This window comes from Girardinichthys multiradiatus, chromosome 4, assembly GCF_021462225.1.
Source record: "Girardinichthys multiradiatus isolate DD_20200921_A chromosome 4, DD_fGirMul_XY1, whole genome shotgun sequence".
NCBI lineage: Eukaryota > Metazoa > Chordata > Actinopteri > Cyprinodontiformes > Goodeidae > Girardinichthys > Girardinichthys multiradiatus.
The window spans coordinates 31,361,707-31,385,095 of record NC_061797.1 but is presented as its reverse complement, the minus strand read 5'-3'; positions in this window follow the sequence as shown (position 1 = coordinate 31,385,095).

The following is a 23,389-nucleotide window of genomic DNA, read 5'->3' as shown; positions in this document are numbered from 1 at the left end:
TTAAAATACAGTCAACCTCAAATGTGCTTTAGGTTCTTCATGACTTGCTGTAACTGATATAATCATTAATTTTTCTTTCTAGAAGAAACTCCTGAAGGAGAATGTCTTGGCATCAGTTTGTGATCTTAATTTGAAGTGCACTTGGGTTTTTCAGCAGGACAATGATCCGAAACAGACCAGCAAGCCTAACACTGAATAACTAAAAAAAGGAGAATCTAAAGGGACCTGGTCAAAATTCAGACTTCAAACTTACTGAGATCTTATGGCAGAACCTTAAACTGGTCGTTCATTCTTGAAAATCTTCAACATACCTGAATTACAGCAATATTGCAAAGAACAGAGGGCGAAATTCCTAACAGTGATGTAAAAGACTTATTGCCAGTAATGGAAAATGTTTAATGCCAGCTGTTGCTGGAAAGGGTAGTACAACCAGTTATATACTTGTCACATTGAACCAGGTTGGTTTGGATAGATTTGTCATTTATTAAATTAAATTATCATTTGAAAATAGTTTTTTTTTTTTTACATTTACTCAGTTTATCTTTGACTGCTATGAAAACATGTCTGATCTGAAACATTTAAGTGTAACAAAAAAGCAAAAAACAGAAGAAAGCTACCAGTATCACATACGTTTTGCCTTTGCTGCAAACTCATTCTGTAAAAAACTGGGGTCATACAGATTAATTATATATTGGTCAGATATTCTTTTATTAGGTGGATAAGAGACAAGGAAAGTTAGTCACGAGATGTTAATGTTGATGTGTATTAGGAGGAAGAACATCAAATAACAAAATTCCTGCAACATGTATGCTCTTAAAAAAATAAAAAAGCCAACTTTTCTTACAAAGTGTATAATTTAAAGCACTCATAATACAACTGTTTGGCAACCAGGAAAATACTGCTATATTACTTTTATTTATTATTGATAAAGCTTATAGTTAGAGTGGCTTAGTTTACCTTAGTTTACCCTCCCTGTTGGTTGGAGTAAGGGGTAGTCAGGTTTAGCCTAAACCAGCTCAGTTATGGTTGAGGTGCAAACACACCCTTCATTTCTGCTACCTGTATGACCCCTTCTCTTTTCCAATGGTTATAATCAGTCTGACAGAGAGAGGTATCCCAATCCTTGTGGTTTTTAGTATAACAATGACCATCAGTGGGACCCTTTGTGAGGTGCCTTGAGACGACTTTGTTGTAAATAAACGTCGTTTAACTAAATAATCTGAACTGAAACTATCTGTGTAGTTATGCTGCTATAGGCTTAGGCTGCTGGAGGACATAATGACCACTTTCACCCTCTTCGCTACATTCTCACACTACTCTCCAATTTTGCATTATTTGCTGTTATTTCAGCTTTTAACCTTGTTCTCTCTATTCTCTTCCTAGAAGCTACAACTGGCCCGACTCTGTGTCTACCTGTGACACCTTTCTGGAGAGGGGAATCGTCCGAGCTTCTGCTGGCAACAACTTAATGCTCACCCTCTACCGATGATCCACATAGCCCTGTCTTTTAGTCTTTAACCCGTTCTCTCTCCTAGACATGGAAATTGACTGAGCTTTTACTGTAACTAATTATATGAGCTCTCTTTCAGACTCTAACCTTGAAAACTGGCTCAGAGTTTATCTGTTCTTTCTTTCTAGGTGAAACGACTAAAGGAGCTACATCCATTAACATTTACTTTCCTTCCCATAGAAAGTACTTCTGGATCAGTGCTTCTGTGTTCTTTTTGTGTCTCTGCTCTGATCTCTCAAACCTCCAGTCGGTCGTGGCAGATGGCTGCTCACACTGAGCCTGGTTCTGCTGGAGGTTTCTTCCTGTTAAAAGGGAGTTTTTCCTCTCCGCTGTCGCTACATGCATGCTCAGTATGAGGGATTGCTGCAAAGTCAACGCCAGTGACTGTCCACTGTCTCTACATGCTCATCCGGGAGGAGTGAATGCTGCAAGTCACTGACTGGATGCAATCTGCTGGGTTTCCTTAGATAGAGAAACTTTTTATCCAATTTGAATAAATAACTCTGACTGCACTGTTCAATGGTTAGGATTAATTGGAATGTATGTACCTGACTGTTGTGAAGTGCCTTGAGACAACATGTGTTGTGAATTGGCGCTATATAAATAAAACTGAATTGAATTGAATTATTATTATTATTTTACTATTACAGCAAGTTTTCCACCTTTGTAGAATGTAATCTTTACACGTATTAACAAAAATGCCTGGTAGTGTGGTTCCATTAACCTCCTGTGTAAATACAATGAAAATATTAGAGACAGAATGCATTGCATCCTCTATTTATCACACCCTGTTTACAAACTGCAAAGACATACAGCAAGGAAGCTGTCAGATGAGATAAGACAGTCTCATTTTGGCAATATTGTATGAAGAAATATGCGAAAGAAAAAAAAAAAAAAAACCAACAGCCACGCTTGATGAAATTACAGACGAAAAAATGGTCTCTGATGAATTGGCACTTAATTACCGGTTGATTAGCATAATTATGCATGTTAATAGCATCTCAAATGAATTGCAGTTGTCAGGAGGGAGGAAGCATCTGTGGTGGTGGCAGCCTGATACATATTTTCTCCTATCCAACAGCGTTGTCTAACTCTTCCCCTTAAGTGTACTTCATTAATCACAACACACTTCTTTTCTTTTGGAGTGAAATCTGGCATTTTGGGATAATTGGCCTATTATAGTCTGCTTGTCACATCTGTAATACCAGGCTAATGAGTCCCCTTGTGTGCTAGCATTCCAAGATGATGGCAGAGCATTGGTACTGAGTGGCAGGTAAAGATATGACTCAGTCATACTGAGACACATAATCATACTGGCATAGTACTCATCCTCAGAACGTTCAAAACATACACACACACACATACATACACACACACACACACACACATATATATATATATATATATATATATATATATATATATATATATATATATAATATATATATAATTTGAATCAGTTTATACTTTATAATCAATTTTGTGATAGATCACAATAATAATAAATATTGTATAATGTAAGAAATATTTCCCCACAGAGCTACTGCTTCTGGCCTCCTATTGTCAAGCACGAAACCAGACAAGGGGAGTACCATGGTTGCAGGTGGCAGCCAGAAGCCCTTTTAGATTAAGGGAAATGGCACAGTCTAAGAGAGGGTTGGCCCTGGAGAGTTGGCCAAGGAGGACTCAGATGTCATACCTTAGCTGGTGCTAGCTTTTATTTTATTTTTCCTTTTTCAACTGGTAGAAGTGCATTACGCAAATATAAGCTAGAGAAAAATATTTATAAAAACAAGAAACAAGAAACATTCTGAAGGAAAACAAATCCAAATATCTTAAACTAATCATTCAAATTTCTAATCAAATTACAAGACTATCTCAGACTAACCAAATGTGCCTCCTGAAGCTCAAACTGTACAACCTTCGCAAGGGAGCTTCTGCACTAGGCTTTATACTGGAAGCTCCTCCTACAAGACAAACCATCATTAATTGGAGCTCAGTCCCCATTACAACATCCCAACCCATCAAACAGATACAGAATATTCAGCAATACTTTAAATCATTAAAAACAACTATGATAAAAATGGTTTGGTTACATAGACATGCATGTATTCTTTCTTAAAAATGGTGTGGCAACCCCAAACACCCCCAGGCAATGCACCTAAAAAGGTAAAAAGGAAACATCCCACAATCCATGGGTCTATATAAGGCCTTGGAGGTGTCATGCTCTAGTTTGCCTCTTTGTCCTAAAAAATAACTCAAGGTAAGATGAAAACATGGGTTACAAACGTTTTGCAAAGAGGGACAGATTTTGTGTGGTGAAAATGTATGGGGGGGGGGGGGTCATTCTTTGAACCATTAACATTAAATGCAAATGAACTACTTAATGAAATTTCAACTGCAAATACTTTTCATTTCTACACACAGAACACAAGTAAATCTAAACAGTTCTTGACCAAATCACTCTGACTTTTATATTTGAAGACCAACTAAAATGAGGAAAAAGTCTGACTGAAAATAAAAAAAACATTTGGGAATATTAAACATATCATTTAAAACATGTATAGCTCACCAAGAAATGCTCACTGTGAAATTTGTATTGAAAACATGAACAGGAAAATAACACAGACAGTTATATTATTCATGAGTACAAACCATTGAGGGCTGTGTTGACAATCAAAAAAACAAGAATATGTTATTCAAATTTTAAATTGGATATTAAAAACTAAAAGGATTTTAATTATTAAAATTTTAGACTGATCAAAAATATGTAATGGGCTCAAAATTACAGTTTTAATCATCACAAGAAAAACAAAAATCAATTCACTAAGATTTTAGAATTGGTTCACATCAGACGACTTAACAAATAACTTTATTTAAATATGAAGGGTGATACTGATATCTTAATTTCTTGTTAAGGTTCATAACCTAGAATGTCTTCTCACAGAGGTATGTGAAACCAAACAAGCTCAGCATTTTCTTAGCAAATGTTCAAATCTCTTCAAACCTGCCTTTATCCAGCTGGCGGTAAAAGTTAACAAGAAGCTGTTGGTGCCAACAGTGACACTAGGCGTCATACTGCACTCCAATGAGGTCTAGCAGCAGGTGGTCTGGAGCATTATTATGAACCATGGAGAAAGAAGAGAAAAAAAGAGTGATCTTCTTTTCAATAACTGCAAAATCCTCAAAGTGCTATAAAACTCCTCAGCCAAATGTGAGATGTCTGTTGCATACCCCTTCTATTGCACTGATAATGTTCTCTGGAAAACTGGTCATTATTTCCTGCAGCCATGGGAATTGTGTGCTATTAAGCTGCATGGTTGACAGGTGCCTTTGGACAGGCTGCAACATGGTCCTAAAGGCTTTCATGTGTGAATACATTTGACTTACCACTGCATTTTGCCCCTGAAGACTTGTGTTTAGTGCATTTAGATGTTGGGTAATGTCAACTAAAAATCCAAAATCAGCCAGCCAGACAGGATCAGATAGTTCTGGCATTGGTTGTCCCTTTTTTGCCAAAACTTGTCCAATTTCCTTCCTAAGAGAGTATACAGTAAGTGCGGCACAGACCTCTGACTGAGTCATCTTACCTCTTTGCGACACACAATATCTCCGTATTCAGCCTGGATGCCGAGGAGAAACTGTTGGAACTGGCGGTGGCACAGAGCTCTGAACCTAATTAATATCCTTCATCACCAGGTTCAAAACATGATTGTATTTCAGATTTTTGGCACAGAGTACTTATTGGTGAATAATACTGTGGAGGTTTGTAGCTTTGCCTCTTTCTTTGCTGACTTGGTTACAGACTGGGGTTGATAATCTGACAAAAAAAAGTCAAAGGTCACTCCTTTTGTTTCTAACTCTCTCTTAATATCAGATTAAACGTCTTCAGTACTTCATACCACAGTGTTACGAGACAAGGAGATGTTGACAAACTCTTGCTTCTTTTAAGGACATATTTTATGTCAACTTTTATTTTTTTAGTTATAGTCGCCATTTTAAAAATGGGCTGGAAAGGTTCACAAATGGGTCACATTGCATACTACAGACCTGCTGTGCTCTTCTGGTGAAATGTAAAATTGCTTTTTTTACAGGTTTGTTTTATATTATTATTATTGTTTTTTATCACAGATTCTGGGTAAATTGAAATTTGAACACCGCTCCAGACTTTAGACATGCCTGTTTTAAGATGATTCTAGTGTGTGTTCCATTTGTAATCCTCTGTAGGCTATTAATGATGAAACCCAATTTTTAGTTAGATCATTTAAAAAAATGTGTAACTTTTTATAAATTTTAATCACAATTAAGATCTGCTTAACCAACCCCTCCTCCAAAACAACACAGAAATGAACCAACAAAAAAGTAAAAACCTCAATGACTAGACCAATCACTTTAGCCAATGGCTCTAGTGGCAGGGAGTATTGTATTGGATATTAACTTATAATGCCTGGTGGTCTGTCAATCCCAGAGACTGCCTCTTAATGCCCAAATTGCTAATTTACATTATTGATAAACCAACACTGGATCACCTCAAACATAGACTATTTAGGGGAAATAATTTTATGCAAACGACATATTGATGTCCCGATAATCAATTGGTCCTTGTTGTGTGGTAATAATATGCAACCGTTACAATGTGCTGTACATATTCAATTAAAGAGCGAAGCTAAGTACTAGCTGATTTAAACAAGTGGGGTGTTAGCACTGTTTGTCGACTAAGAGTACCTTCCAGCTATCCATCCTACTCCTTGCATTATACTTTTCCTTATCATCTTCCACAAACCTTTGCAAAACAATGTGCCACTCCACAAAGATGTGGACATTTACCACAATTACTAATTATAAATCATAATGGCTTAATAAATATTTTATTTAGTTTAATGTGCAGCATCACCTTTTTATCTTTAAATTATTAAATTATTTTTAATGCATTTTAGTGAAGGCAACAATGGAATAATTTAGATCAAAGAATTTTCACGCATTAGAATGACCAGGCCTAAATCGAATTCGAGGTCTTTAGCTAGATTTGATTATTATTGTTCACATATGCCCTCCATCCAAGCTAGAGCTCTTTCACAAAGAAGAATGGGGTAAAATTTCAGTTTCGAGATATGCAAAAGCTAGTATAGACATGCCCCCCAAAGACTTGCAGTTGTAATTGCAGTGAATGATGATTCTACAAAGCATTCACTCAGGGCTCTTTTTGTGGTAAATGTGCACATTGGTTTCAATTTTCATAAAACTGAAATTGGCTTTTCCTAAATGTTTTTAAGATTTTGAGGCTATCCATTATACCTCCAGTTCTGACCAATATTATAGACCCTGCTAATGAAAAATATTGACACAGCATGATGCTTTTACCATGCTTCACTAGAATTTGTTCTTGGGGGATAATGAATATGTTCGACATGCTGAGTTTATCTTAACGATTAAAAGTTTAATTTTAGTCTCAGCCTCTTAATCATGCTTAGAGTATTTCCACCACGTGTTGGTATTCAATACCAACTTTTGGTGTATTTTTAATATGTTTGTTTTTAAACACATCTTATCTCGCTGCATCCTTTCCTGTTTTTTTTCATTGTAAATTAATGAATAAAATATATTCTGATCATTATCCACAACTCTCCACAATATTCTTTGCTATGTTATAGGAGTCTGTGGTAATTTTGTCCTGGTTCGTGCATACTTGTGTTGCAAACATTTGGGGTTATTCAAAATAAACCAGTTTTACCAGAAATAATATCATGTTATAAAAAAACAAAAACAAAACTAGATACATGTTACTGATTTTGAGGCTGCACAGTGGGGCAGAATCCTTGCAAGGGGCCTTTCTGCATGAAGTTTGCACATTCTACCCCATGGATGTGTGAATTCTCACTTGGTACTTTGACTTCATCCCACAATACAGATGAATGTTAGGTTATGTGTTGGTGCATTTGTGGTTGTTCATCCTATGTGTCTCTGTGTTGCCCTGTAAGGAATTGGAGACCTGTTCAGGGTGTACCCGGCTTCTCGCAAATTGACAGCTAAAGCTGGGCTCCACCTAAAGGTCTGTTATTTTGTGAAAGGCAGCGATAAAGTAATCTCATGTTAGGCAGATACTGATATACAAAAATATTCATATGGTTTCTTGCTTTGTTTCCTGATTTTCTGGGTTCTGGTTACCTAAGCAAAGTGACCACTCTGTTCCTTTTGCAGAAGGACCTGTGATTGATATCTAATTAAATCTGGAGAGACTCACAAAGAGAAGACAGGGATGCAATTAAAAAGTTTATTAGTGAATGTTTATTTCCTTTGCGCTCGGACCCCAGTGGAAGACATGAATCCTGAGAATGACATGCGCTTGAATGAACATCTTAAAGTTAGATTTAAAGATGTCTTCCCCCCTGGGATCCGATCCTGGTGGTGGAGCGGAGGCCTGAGGAGATTTGGAAAGAGTTTGAAAGCCAAATGGTGGAGATGGGGTGAAGGAGGGTCAAAGTTCAGCTGCAGAACGGAGGGTTCCATGGATGAAGATCTTTAAAAGCGGAGCCTTGAAGGATGATTGGCCAGGGAGAAATGCAGACTTGACGCTGATTGGTGGAGCAGAGCCGCACAGAAGAGTAATTAGACGAAGCTGGAGGTAATGGTGAGTTTTCCATGTTGAATTTTCATTTAAACTCCATTTCAACCTGGAAAGACTCACAAAGAGAAGACAGGGATCCAATTAGAAAAGTTTATTAGTAAATGTTTATTTATTTGGCACGCGGACCCCAGTGAAAGACGTGAATGCTGAGAATGACATACGTTTGAATGAACATCTTAAGGTTAGATTTATAGATGTCTTCCCCCCAAAAAAAGGAAAATGAGAAAGGAAGGGAAGTTATTGAGGTTCATAAAGCTTCGAATAACGGGCATGAAGAAGGGATGATTTGAGCCTAGAGAAAAGGAATAAGTTAGTGTGCCTGACAAGGCATCGATGGGGCTGAAGATCTAAGAAAAGAAAATTATTAATTAATGATGATGCCTGTAGAGGAGAAAAATGAGGCGGAGACTGAGAAGAATAGGCGTGAAGATAGAACGTATCTGCAGCTGAAGGATGTCAGGGGATGAAGATCTAGAAGGATTAAAAAGGTTAAATCAGCAAATTGATTAGAACGAAGAGACAGATCTGAAAGGCCAACCACCACCAGTTAGTGCAGGAAGCTCATACCTAAGAGCTGGGAGATCGTTGAACAGCTAGCACACAGTGGAAATCTGGCGACCGTGGCTGAAGAAGGCCAACGGCCGAGTCGATGGAGGGAAGCTGTATAAACGCTTGGATTGCTGCTGATTGGCAGCTCCAATTCTAAGTAAATGACTTAAGACCTGACTAGGAAGCAGGTTGTACCAGTCTAAAGATGCCTCAAAACTTAAAGAACCAGGAGGCAGACGTGGGGGCTCCTTCTAGAGTGAGAAAGAAGGGCATGCTGAGTGAGATAGGTTTGCAATGTTTTAAGGGTGAATTCAAGCATGCTTGAGATGGGCAGAATGGGCCAATCGAGGTGAACAAAAGAGATAAAACAATGGGGCTTTCCCTTTGGCATGTTAGGGTTGAGTTTGAAATGATCAGGATAAAACTTGAGGTTTGAGAAAGCTAAATTTCTAGATGGAACTAACAAATTGATAGGGGAAGTAAATTCACCTGAGAGGCCCGTAGAAGGCTTGAACATCATAGGGTTAAGATTAAATATGTCTTCCCCCAAAAAATGCAGAGCAAGACCGAGGTGAAAGATATACGAATAAAGGGGAAGAAGGGGGGCGAGAAGAGTGGATGAAGTGAGCCTGACAGGCACAGAAGGGGAAGAATGAGAAACTGGCTAAGGGACGAGGAAAAAGGAAACATAAGAAGATGTATGTAAGAGCTAAGCAGAGCCTAATGCATGGAGGAGAAAGGACGAAGCTGACTGAGCTTGGAAAGGGAATGGTACAACATGATTGGCGTGGAGGATGTAGAATCAGCTGCGCTTGACGAGGAGACCTGTCGAACCTGGCAAGGCGTGGAGGGGATATAAGACAAACCTGACTAGGTATAGAGGGTGTGGACCTGAGCTAGCCTAACAGGAATAGAGGGAAAAATAATGAAAGCCTGACTTAGGCAAGAGGATGAGAACTTGCAGAACGAGGCGAGCACAAAATGAGACTTGGACAAGTCTGACAAGGCGTGGAGGCCTGACTGCAACTGACAAGGTAGAGAGTGAGGGATTGGCTTGTATGAAGGAGTGCGAAAAAGGAAAAGAAATAGCTGCACCTGACATACACTTGAAAGATTTTAATTAAAGGTTCTGAGTTGTACTGATTTCTCTTACCTTTATAAGAATTTAATGAAAAGTTATTGTTTCTTCCATACCTCTGACTCTGAGGGGCTCACTGATGCACAACGCTGTTAGCAGCTGCTAAATGTGCAGACCTAATCTTGCAAGTGCCACAGTTTCTAAAAGACACAAAGAAAGATCTGCTCTACTGAGCAAATAAGGCTTCCTACACTTGCAGATTCCCAACATAAATGAGTTGTTAAAGTTAAAACCTGCCAATGATATGATTATGAATGAGGAATTCAGCCAGAGAAAATAACTAATCAATCTCAAAATGAGTTTGTCTTATGCGGATTGAGTGGAAAAAATAATATTTGAAAAAACTGATGGTTATATCTTCACGCTACTAAAGCCTCGCATTATATGTGACTCTTCAATCACACTAAGAGCTTTGTGCAGATCGAACCTTATGGAGCTCTGAAAGCTGCATGAACCAAAGTCTAAACTGGTTTGGTGAGTGGGACAACGATGAGTGGAGCCTTAAATTAGACACTCTCCCGTTCTTTAGATTTGCCAGGGTGGAGGAGGTCAACCTCGGCGACGCTTGGCAGGAGGATTTTAGGGAGCTTCCGGAGGAGGTAGGAGGTGGAAGGAGAGAATCATGCTGCGGCAGGAGCACGGAGAGCAGACCGAGGTGGGATAAATCCAGATCTGAGTGTGGAGACATGCAGCACGGTCTAGACTGGGAGGCCAGGCGAATGGTTCTGCAAGCAAGTAAGGTGGTGATGTTACCTCTAACACTGAGGCTTCAAAGCACGCTTCAAACTCGACAGGGTAGTTATGGTGAAGCAATGGGCCGGAGCGTGCTTCATGTGACGTCACCGATGACGTGTGAACCACTTCACTGCTTCATTCAGACCGAGTCAGCTGACTGCTTTGAGTTAACTGGCAGAGTTTCAAACATCTGGCGTGATTCAGTGTATTTAAGATGGCTCAAGCCCCAGTTCACATCCCTATTCTACATGTATTATACATTACGAACAGCTCTCGTTTTTGGATATAAGGAGTTTTGGTGGACTATTCTGTCATGGAGCAACCATCTAGGAAGTGTTCCCAAGTGTGGGATTATTTCAATTTGGTGCAACTTAATAAGGTAATTTGCATTTGTGATAGTTTAAACGGTACGGGTTAGAAAAAGGTTCATAGGATTTATAGACTCACATTTTATAGTTATTATTTTTGTTATAATTCCATTTGAAATGTTGCTAATGCACAACAGAAGGTTTAAATACTATGTACTTTATTTACAATTCATTAGGAATTAAAAACCATTGCTAATATGGTACAAGAGTTATTCTATGTGTACTAATTACAGTTCAATAAAAGTTTGATGATTCTCAGATCGATTGCTTTTGTTAGAACTGGTTATACGCCTGTGCAAAGAAGTGTGGGAGGTCTCTTGAATAAAGTGTAATGGAGTAAAGACAACGGCTGCGTCTGTGTGCTTCATTTTAGCTCAAAGGTTACCACTTACCTTTCCCAACTCATTGGAGCAGAGGCCGCATCATTTTGGAGGCACCGCTGGGATATTTGGTAAGAGGAAAATCCACTTGCCGTAAGTGGATGCCCGATTCGAATATCCTATGAACCCTAGCAACAACCGGCATTGGAAACTCAAGCCACCGCCGACATTTCCGTTGCTCTGTCAGCACGTGCATCAGGTTGTATCCATAGTGCGCTTTACCACCACTAGAGGGCACTATCGTATCACAAAGTTGAATAGAAATCCAGATGAAAATGGAGTTGGAACTGGAGAATGTGCAGTTAGAACTCAAAGGTGCTTTATATGAGCTGAATGTTGAACAACTGATACAAATTTGTAATATACTACCACTATCTGGACTGGGAAAAGAGCAACTTTCAAATAAAATCCGAGGCCAGCTAATTGCACTTGTTATTAAATACAGGTCCTTCTCAAAAAATTAGCATATTGTGATAAAGTTCATTATTTTCTATAATGTAATGATGAAAATTTAACATTCATATATTTTAGATTCATTGCACACTAACTGAAATATTTCAGGTCTTTTATTGTCTTAATACGGATGATTTTGGCATACAGCTCATGAAAACCCAAAATTCCTATCTCACAAAATTAGCATATTTCATCCGACCAATAAAAGAAAAGTGTTTTTAATACAAAAAACGTCAACCTTCAAATAATCATGTACAGTTATGCACTCAATACTTGGTCGGGAATCCTTTTGCAGAAATGACTGCTTCAATGCGGCGTGGCATGGAGGCAATCAGCCTGTGGCACTGCTGAGGTCTTATGGAGGCCCAGGATGCTTCGATAGCGGCCTTTAGCTCATCCAGAGTGTTGGGTCTTGAGTCTCTCAACGTTCTCTTCACAATATCCCACAGATTCTCTATGGGGTTCAGGTCAGGAGAGTTGGCAGGCCAATTGAGCACAGTGATACCATGGTCAGTAAACCATTTACCAGTGGTTTTGGCACTGTGAGCAGGTGCCAGGTCGTGCTGAAAAACGAAATCTTCATCTCCATAAAGCTTTTCAGCAGATGGAAGCATGAAGTGCTCCAAAATCTCCTGATAGCTAGCTGCATTGACCCTGCCCTTGATAAAACACAGTGGACCAACACCAGCAGCTGACACGGCACCCCAGACCATCACTGACTGTGGGTACTTGACACTGGACTTCTGGTATTTTGGCATTTCCTTCTCCCCAGTCTTCCTCCAGACTCTGGCACATTGATTTCTGAATGACATGCAGAATTTGCTTTCATCCGAAAAAAGTACTTTGGACCACTGAGCAACAGTCCAGTGCTGCTTCTCTGTAGCCCAGGTCTGGGGAATGCGGCACCTGTAGCCCATTTCCTGCACACGCCTGTGCACGGTGGCTCTGGATGTTTCTACTCCAGACTCAGTCCACTGCTTCCGCAGGTCCCCCAAGGTCTGGAATCGGCCCTTCTCCACAATCTTCCTCAGGGTCCGGTCACCTCTTCTCGTTGTGCAGCGTTTTCTGCCACACTTTTTCCTTCCCACAGACTTCCCACTGAGGTGCCTTGATACAGCACTCTGGGAACAGCCTATTTGTTCAGAAATTTCTTTCTGTGTCTTACCCTCTTGCTTGAGGGTGTCAATAGTGGCCTTCTGGACAGCAGTCAGGTTGGCAGTCTTGCCCATGATTGGGGTTTTGAGTGATGAACCAGGCTGGGAGTTTTAAAGGCCTCAGGAATCTTTTGCAGGTGTTTAGAGTTAACTCGTTGATTCAGATGATTAGGTTCATAGCTCGTTTAGAGACCCTTTTAATAATATGCTAATTTTGTGAGATAGGAATTTTGGGTTTTCATGAGCTGTATGCCAAAATCATCTGTATTAAGACAATAAAATACCTGAAATATTTCAGTTAGTGTGCAATGAATCTAAAATATATGAATGTTAAATTTAATGAACTTTATCACAATATGCTAATTTTTTGAGAAGGACCTGTATATTGAAAGGGCAGAGTTAGCTGAGCTAGAAGATGAGGGAATGTCTAACTTGCTCAGTATTAGAGATTTGATCGAAAATACAAAAATACCAGAGTTGGAGCCAACACGTGGTGATAAAGAGAGAGGAGACCTGTAAAAAGAAGAGGCTATGCATCAACTAAGTAAGAAACTGAGCCTGCATAGCACACCAGTACAGAGACGATCTTCAGCGCCCCCAGATAATTCCATGTGGCGCAAAGACTTTAAAATAGCAGGCCAAATAGGGGAGCCTGGACAAAAAGACAAGCTCACATTTTCTTGTTTGGCCAGACAGATGGAGAATGGGGTTAATAAAGGCTACCCTGAAGATGAAATAAGGGATGCAGTGATTCGAGCCATTACACCAGGTCTGCAGCTAAGGAGTTACTTGGAAGGCAAAGGTGACCTTTCACTCCCTGCCCTGCGGAGGATCCTGAGGTCTCACTACCAGGAGAGAGGGGCCACTGAACTGTATAAGCAGTTCGCATCAGAAGTTCAGAACAGTAAGGAGACTCCACAAAACTTTCTTCTGAGAGCTACGGACCTTCGTCAGAAGATTCTCTTCGCATCCCAAGAAGCTGAGTCAGGTCTGAAATATGATCCCGCCTTGGTTCAGAGTTTGTTCATGCACACCATCCTAACAGGCTTGCAGAATGACAATGTAAAGACTGACATGCAGTCCTACCTTCTTCAGTCCACTACATCTGATGAGGCTTTGTTGGAGAAAGTGAATATAGCATGTGCAATTGAAAAGGAACGACAAGACAAGAAGAAACATGCTGCTCCCCAACGAGTGACTACCGTGAATGCTGTCTACCCCAGTGACACTCCAGCACCTAATGAGAGAAAGCCTGTCCAAAAACAGAGCACCACCCCTGCCCCACTTGATCTGCTGTCAGAGATTAAAGAGATGCGGTCTGAGATGTTGCTTTAAAAGGACCTGCGAGCTGAGGTGTTGCAAATCAGAGAGGCCGTGCAATAGTCTACAGCCATTACACAGCCCACCAGTGAAGGACCCGATGACCCCTACTCGGCGCCGACCTTCACTTCTCACCCACCATACCAGCTTGACCCATCTGCCCAGCAATACTATCCTCAACACCCCCAAGCAGCTCTTCAGCCTTACTATCCAGCAGCCAGACTGGCACCAGAGAGAGGCACTGCACAGTTCCAGCAGCGCTTTGCCCATCAGCGGTACTATATGCCCCATCCACAATCAAGGTGTTATGTTTGTATTCAGACAGGTGAAGAGTTTTGTCAACAATGTTTTAGATGTGGGAGCAGTGAGCATTTTAGAGCAGGTTGTAAAACACAGAAGCCAGTGAAACCAGCTAGTACCCATTTAAACTAGAAGAGGTCACTCCAATGGAACATGGTGTGACCATTGACACTGATAAGTCCCAGTGTTGTGCTATACAAAGTGAAAATCAGCATTTAACATGTTGTTCAGTGTGTAAAGATGCCTTTTACTGCTCCAAAAAGTGTCAAGGGAAGCACTGGCCCATACACAAAACCGAATGTAAGCCCTACACCTGTGGCAGTATTCATAAGGGTAGGAAGTTCTCTGAAAAACCAGTCAAAAGGAAAATGTGTGAAAAAGACAAAATACCTTCTGTGAGGCAGTTAGTGGGGAGAAAATGTCTCATCAGGTGCTTTTTAGGAAATAAGAGGGTTGAAGCTCTTTGGGACTCTGGTTCACAGGTTTGTGCTATAGATGAGTCATGGAAAGACATAAACTTCCCTGAGGTACCACTGAATAATGTGGGTGAGCTTACTGGCCCAAATGAACCCCTCCATCTAGAAGCAGCCAATGGTACAGAGATGCCGTATGTGGGGTGGGTACCATTTAAACATGCACCCAGTGATTCAGAGTTAATCATACCTGTTTTAGTGCTTAACCAGCGACAGTGTCCAATTATTGGATTTAATGTTATTGAACACTTGGTTTTGGAAAGTATGAAAGATGAGAATAACTCAGGGGGAAAGGATGCATTTCTGAGAGCAGTGAAATTAGCCTTCCCAGATCTTAATGGAAACAACAAAGCTCTGACCTTTATAAAAGCAGTCAGTGAGGGACAAACACATGACTACAATGTGAAAACAACAAATGAGAGTAATTGTGCCCAGCCGGAGCTCAGTGTTTATTGAATGCAAGGTCCAACCTAAGACATTTAAAGAGGACATTACATTGATTTTTGAGCCGTGTGAAAATCCACAGTGGCCAGATGGCCTGGAGTTTTGTGACACATTGATTTCAGTGAAAGCCGGATCAACTACCAAGATTACTGTTAGCGTACAAAATCCTACTAACCATGACATTTTACTATCAAGGAAAACGATTATTGGTACTGTGCAGTCGGTAAGGTCTGTTTACCCTGCCAATATCTTCAAAGAAAACGTCCAGTGTGCTGCTGTCAACAAGATCCACACCAAGGGCACCACAGGATGCAATCCCATCAGTGAGCAATGGGACCCTCCTGTTGACCTGTCCCATCTGGATGAAAACAAAAGACAGATTGTTCAGCGGATGTTAAGAGAGGAATCAGCGTCATTTTCAAAAACAGATGACGGAATAGGATGTGTGAAGGATTTGCAAATGGACATTTTGTTAAAACACACAGAACCAGTTTCAAAGACATACCTCTCGGTACCAAAGCCACTGTACAAGGAGATGAAGGACTACTTACAGGACTTGATAGCACAGGGATGGGTGGAAAAGTCCACTTCCTCCTACTCATCTCCTGTTGTCTGTGTAAGAAAAAAAGACGGTTCACTACGTTTGTGCATTGATTACAGAGAACTGAACCGCAAGACACACCCAGATAGACACACCCAGATAGACACCCCATACCCGGGTGCAAGACGTGATGGACAGCCTGGGGGGGAACACCATCTTCTCCTTACTGGACCAGGGTAAGACATATCACCAGGGGTTTATGTCCAAAAAGAGCAGACATCTAACCACTTTTGTGACCCCTTGGGGCCTTTACGAATGGATTAGGATACCTTTCGGCCTTATGAATGCGCCAGCTGCATTTCAACGGTGCATGGAGCAATGCTTGGAAGGACTGCGGGACGAGATATGTGTTCCTTACCTGGCCGACATCATTGTGTTCAGCAGGACTTTTGAGGACCATGTTGAGGACGTCAGAAGGGTGTTGCAACGCCTCAGAGACAATGGAATTAAGCTAAAACCAAGAAAATGTGATTTCTTCAAACCAGAGGTGAGATACCTTGGAAGAATTGTTTCTACTGAGGGCAGCAAAATGGACCCGGCAGACACAGCAGCAGTGCAATCCCTGAGGAACAAGCAGCCATGTACTGTTGGTGAGCCTAGAGCAATACTAGGACTGTTAAGCTACTATAGGCAATATATCAAGGATTTTTCTCATATTGCTAGTCCCCTTTATGACTTGCTTAAAGCGCCTATAAAAACAGAAGCTCAGCAGTACACAAGAAAAGGAAAAGGTAAAATGAGACAGAACAATAATGTGCCCTCGGGTACCCCCATTCAGTGGGGCGATGTGCATCAGTCAGTCTTAGAGCAGTTGATAGACTGTTTAGTTCAGCCACCTGTTCTCGGTTTTCCAGACTTTACACAGCCCTTCATCCTACATACAGATGCCTCTAACCAGGGATTAGGAGCTGTATTGTATCAAAGGCAAAATGGCAAGCTCTGCGTAATTGCTTATGGCTCCAGAACTCTAACTGCAGCTGAGACGAATTACAACTTACATTCAGGCAAGTTAGAATTTCTAGCCCTTAAATGGGCGATTACTGACAAGTTTCGTGATTACTTGTACTATGCACCATTTTTCACTGTGTTTATTGACAACAATCCACTTACTTATGTTCTGTCGACAGCCAGGTTAAATGCTAGGTGGGTGACAGAACTTGCCAATGTCCATTTTACTGTGAACTATTGCCCTGGTAGATAAAACATAGATGCAGACAGTTTGACATGGAGACTTATATGGGAGAATGCTCAAAATAAGTTTCATACGATGTTGTAAATGCTGTCATAGAGGCAGTTGACCACCAGGGTGAGTCTAATGCCGCCTGGTCTTTGGGTATTTCAGCCAAGTGTGCCACAGTATCAGTGAGCGTGCCTATAGCTCCTCTTACTGTAGGACAGATCAAACTGGACCAAGAAACTGATCCTGTTATTGGACAGATTGTACAATACAAACTGGCAGAGACGAAACAAGTTCAGAACTGAAACAGTTTTATCTACAAGTCGTGTGCCTTTTTAGGGAATGGGACAAGTTACAGTTTAATGATAGAGGTGTTTTATACAGACAAACGGCAAACAGAAAGTAACTGGTGTTAACAAAGAAACACAGGTCAACAGTCCTAAAAGAACTACATGATGAAATGGGTCACCATGGTGTAAAAAGGACTATTTCTTTGGTACGGGACCATTTTTACTGGCCCTTCATGCAGAAAGAAATAGAGAACTATGTAATGAGAAAGTATGTGTGCCTTAAGAACAAGAAACCAAGCCACGAGACTAGAGCTCCTCTCACAAACATAGTTACTACTCAGCCTTTCGAACTTGCTTGCATTCTGACACGCAACAGAATGCAAGCAAATCTGCTGTTCGGAGTAAGAAAATGAGGTATTCTACACTGTTACGTGGTGATTGCGTGTTAGTCAGGAACTTGACTCCACATGGAGGTACGGGCAAATTGAGAAACCACTGGGAGGACATGGCACATACAGTGGTTCGACAAGTAAGCAAGGACATTCCTGTTTATGAACTGAAACCTGAAAGGGGTAAGGGAAAGTCCAGAGTTTTACATCGTAACCTTCTACTGCCCTGTGATCACTTGCCCTTAGAAACTTCTTTGCAGCATCAGTCAAAGAAAATAACTGCTACAAGATCAGCCAAGGGTTCAGGGACCCACTCAGAAGAGGTCGACGATGATGATGATGACGTGAACGAGTATTATCCAGTGTGACGTCACCTGAGGACTCACCCCAATTCGCCACATCCTGAGAATACCCCAGGGTCACTAGCCCACCAGGACACTCAACTTGAGGAGATGCTGCAGGAGACCGAGCCTGAGGCTGATCAGCAATTAGAGGGTGATATTGGTCAGGTAGAGGACATACCTGCAGAGGTGAGCCTTCCTTCACCTAATCAGCTTCATCCTAGTTACTGTGCTTCTGATGATGGAGTGACTATGAGACCCAGACGTGAATGTAGGAGACCAAAGGTATTCACTTATGATACACTGGATACACCAGCTTGTTACAACATACAGACTTTACATTATTATCCAGACAAGACCACACCGTGGGTACACTGTGTTCATCCTCATTATTTTTCAGAGTTTTATGGACGATGTTAATCCATTGGCGATGGTTTTGTTTACCCGAAGTCGAGTACATGCAGTTACATTATACTTGCACTGAAAGACTGAATTTCCTTATGGTTGTTTAAATAACATAAAACAATTAATAAGAGGAAGGGCTCTCTGTTAGGTATGCACTCAAAAGTGGAATGGACTCTTGAGACTAAATGTGTCCCTACTAACAGAATGAATGAAAACAGTTCCAGCCTATAAACCTTTTGAATAGGTGACTATGCACTTGAATTTTGTACTATGACTGTGATATTTACCAGCGTTTCTTTTTTTGCGGTCCTGATGTTGGGGACAATATCTGTTTTGTGGGGGAGTATGTGATAGGTTCAACAGTACGGGTTAGAAAAAGGTTCATAGGATTTATAGACTCACATTTTATAGTTATTGTTTTTGTTATAATTCCATTTGAAATGTTGCTAATGCACTACAGAAGGTTTAAATACTATGTACTTTATTTACAATTCATTAGGAATTAGAAATCATCGCTAATATGGTACAAGAGTTATTCTATGTGTACTAATTACAGTTTAGTAAAAGTTTGAGGATTCTCAGATCGATTGCTTTTGTTAGAACTGGTTGTACGCCTGTGCAAAGAAGTGTGGGAGGTCTCTTGAATAAAGCGTAATGGAGTAAAGACAACGGCTGCGTCTCTGTGCTTCATTTTAGCTCAAAAGTTACCACTTACCTCTCCCAACTCATCGGAGCAGAGGCCGCATCACATTCAAAGTGTTTATTAGAAAGCCTATAGCCTATACTATGCAGTAGTTTTACAGTCAGGGGATCATGTTATGCAAGAGGTGCGGTAATGGGTTGTTATCTTGGTTTTACAGGTGCAGTGTTTGCTTTGCCCGCAGCTGCTGACGTATAATAATAATACGTCATCAATGCTGAGGCATTATAGAGCCAAACACGAGAACACTCAGTCTCGTGCCACCAATCAAGGTCGTCATAACATAGATGCAGAATTAGAAGGAATGACAGTTAAATGTTTGTAAGTTAAAATGAAGTTACTTGTCTTTATTATTTTTCTTTTTTTTTAGGATCCAGGAAGCAAGAGCTTGATGAAGCTCTTGTGGACTTCATAGTGAAGGACTCCCAGCCTTTCTCTGTATCCAAACATATACCACCAAGCCAAACAGTTCCTTGTCACACCAACCTCCTCTGTTCCCTGTCAAAGAGTATTTTCCAAAGCTGGAGAAATTGTCTCAAAAAAATAAACCGTTTGAGCCCTTCTACTGTGCAGAAATTACTTTTCTTGTATAAAAACACCTGAACTAACAAGCACCATCTTTATTACACCAAGCACACTCAGTACATCAAGCACACTCCCAAAAAAAATATTAGAATCAGCTTTATTGCCAGGTTTGTACATACAACAAACAAGGAATTTGACTCCGGTACACTTTGCTCTCTGGGTTTCTTTTTTTTTTTTTGTGTTATAAGATACAGGTCCTTCTCAAAATATTAGCATATTGTGATTAAGTTCATTATTTTCCATAATGTCATGATGAAAATTTAACATTCATATATTTTAGATTCATTGCACACTAACAGAAATATTTCAGGTCTTTTATTGTCTTAATACGGATGATTTTGGCATACAGCTCATGAAAACCCAAAATTCCTATCTCACAAAATTAGCATATTTCATCCCACCAATAAAAGAAAAGTGTTTTTAATACAAAAAATGTCAACCTTCAAATAATCATGTACAGTTATGCACTCAATACTTGGTCGGGAATCCTTTTGCAGAAATGACTGCTTCAATGCGGCGTGGCATGGAGGCAATCAGCCTGTGGCACTGCTGAGGTCTTATGGAGGCCCAGGATGCTTCGATAGCGGCCTTTAGCTCATCCAGAGTGTTGGGTCTTGAGTCTCTCAACGTTCTCTTCACAATATCCCACAGATTCTCTATGGGGTTCAGGTCAGGAGAGTTGGCAGGCCAATTGAGCACAGTGATACCATGGTCAGTAAACCATTTACCAGTGGTTTTGGCGCTGTGAGCAGGTGCCAGGTCGTGCTGAAAAATGAAATCTTCATCTCCATAAAGCTTTTCAGCAGATGGAAGCATGAAGTGCTCCAAAATCTCCTGATAGCTAGCTGCATTGACCCTGCCCTTGATAAAACACAGTGGACCAACACCAGCAGCTGACACGGCACCCCAGACCATCACTGACTGTGGGTACTTGACACTGGACTTCTGGCATTTTGGCATTTCCTTCTCCCCAGTCTTCCTCCAGACTCTGGCACCTTGATTTCCGAATGACATGCAGAATTTGCTTTCATCCGAAAAAAGTACTTTGGACCACTGAGCAACAGTCCAGTGCTGCTTCTCTGTAGCCCAGGTCAGGCGCTTCTGCCGCTGTTTCTGGTTCAAAAGTGGCTTGACCTGGGGAATGCGGCACCTGTAGCCCATTTCCTGCACACGCCTGTGCACGGTGGCTCTGGATGTTTCTACTCCAGACTCAGTCCACTGCTTCCGCAGGTCCCCCAAGGTCTGGAATCGTCCCTTCTCCACAATCTTCCTCAGGGTCCGGTCACCTCTTCTCATTGTGCAGCGTTTTCTGCCACACTTTTTCCTTCTCACAGACTTCCCACTGAGGTGCCTTGATACAGCACTCTGGGAACAGCCTATTCGTTCAGAAATTTCTTTCTGTGTCTTACCCTCTTGCTTGAGGGTGTCAATAGTGGCCTTCTGGACAGCAGTCAGGTCGGCAGTCTTACCCATGATTGGGGTTTTGAGTGATGAACCAGGCTGGGAGTTTTAAAGGCCTCAGGAATCTTTTGCAGGTGTTTAGAGTTAACTCGTTGATTCAGATGATTAGGTTCATAGCTCGTTTAGAGACCCTTTTAATGATATGCTAATTTTGTGAGATAGGAATTTTGGGTTTTCATGAGCTGTATGACAAAATCATCTGTATTAAGACAATAAAAGACCTGAAATATTTCAGTTAGTGTGCAATGAATCTAAAATATATGATGGTTACATTTTCATCATGACATTATGGAAAATAATGAACTTTATCACAATATGCTAATATTTTGAGAAGGACCTGTATTATCCCATGTTGCAAATGCATGGTACAAAGAATAGTAACTCAGTCAGTCACAGTGGCATATGCAACACTGAACCAGGTAGAAATGCACGAAAATGAAGGGGACGATTATGATGACATGTTGTAAATAAATCACATCAAAAGCCTGAGTGTACTCATACATTGTATTTCATAAAATGACCTTACAGCAGAAAATCGAAAGAAGTTGTTGCTTAAGTGAAATGAGAAAAAGTACAATGATGACATAAACAGGGCAGATGTTTTAATTCCTTTATTATGTTTCACTGTTTTCATTAAGTATTATTCTTTTATTTTTATGATTTCAAGTATTATTCTTTTATTTTTATGATTTCAAGTATTATTCTTTTATTTTTATGATTTCAAGTATTAATCAACATTTAACTTTTAATGGTCGCCGAGGGCGGCGGGGCCGTATGAGTATTTCCCACAAAATATAATCTGTTTACCGTCCGTGGGTTTTCGCTCATACAAAGTATTTTTCTTACTCGTTTTTATATTAAATGTTTTTACTTGTGATAAAAGGAGGGACTGTTGGATGGGTGCAAAAACTTGTTATCACTCATGTAAAAACTTTGTGTTGCAAGGCACCTGCACTATGCCTTCCTCCCTGTGTGTGTGAGATCATTGTTATCTCTGTGTGAACCAGCCTCCTTTCTGTCTCACACACATACACCCTGTCTGAACTGTCTGTTGAACTGTGCATATAAATAAAGAGATAGGGTGTCAAAAACTTTGTAGTTTCACTGCAAAGTGGGCTACCCTTGCTGCAAGTAACTATGACTGTATCGTTCTTACCTCTGAGTTGACTAAATAATACCTAACAAATCCCCTACAGTTCACATTGTTTTTAAATTATTATTTTTTCATGAGTTAATTACTCAGAATCTTTTAATGGGTTACTAAAAACACATATGTACAACAGGCATATATATACATATAAGTGCTATTATTTACACAAGAGATGCATCACATTCGCAGGGCTTAATTTGGTGCAACAATCACTATTGCCAGTAGATGTCACCCAAGATAATTGAATGAACCTTCGGGTAGTGAACCACTTTATGACACAATGGTTCAAGATGATTCTATGCTTCAAAAAGCCTCATTTTGACATCACTAAAGTAAGGAGGAAGGAGGGGAAAGGTCCGTTGCGAACAACGCCAGGTACGGCTAGAATGTCAGACTGAAGTCGAACATGCCGCGGCTGAACGTCAAAGTTCAGCTGCAGAACGGAGGGTTCCATGGATGAAGATCTTTAAAAGCGGAGCCTTGAAGGATGATTGGCCAGGGAGAAATGCAGACTTGACGCTGATTGGTGGAGCAGAGCCGCACGGAGGAGTAATTAGACGAAGCTGGAGGTGATGGTGAGTCTTCCATGTTGAATTTTCGTTTAAACTCCATTAGAGCAGAAGATAGCTTTAACAAGTCCTTTACCAAATTAGGTTAAGGTCTTTAGTGTTCACGTCCTCCTGATTGTGGGTTTGGAAGGAGCCCAATATTTCCCTTTGGACTAAGATGTGCCTCTTGCACATTTTGATATTACTTTTTATTCCTTACAAAACTGGGAGTTTAGCCAAACTTAAAAAGACTTGAACAAATTAGAGTTTTTAAATGCAGTGATGCACAAAAG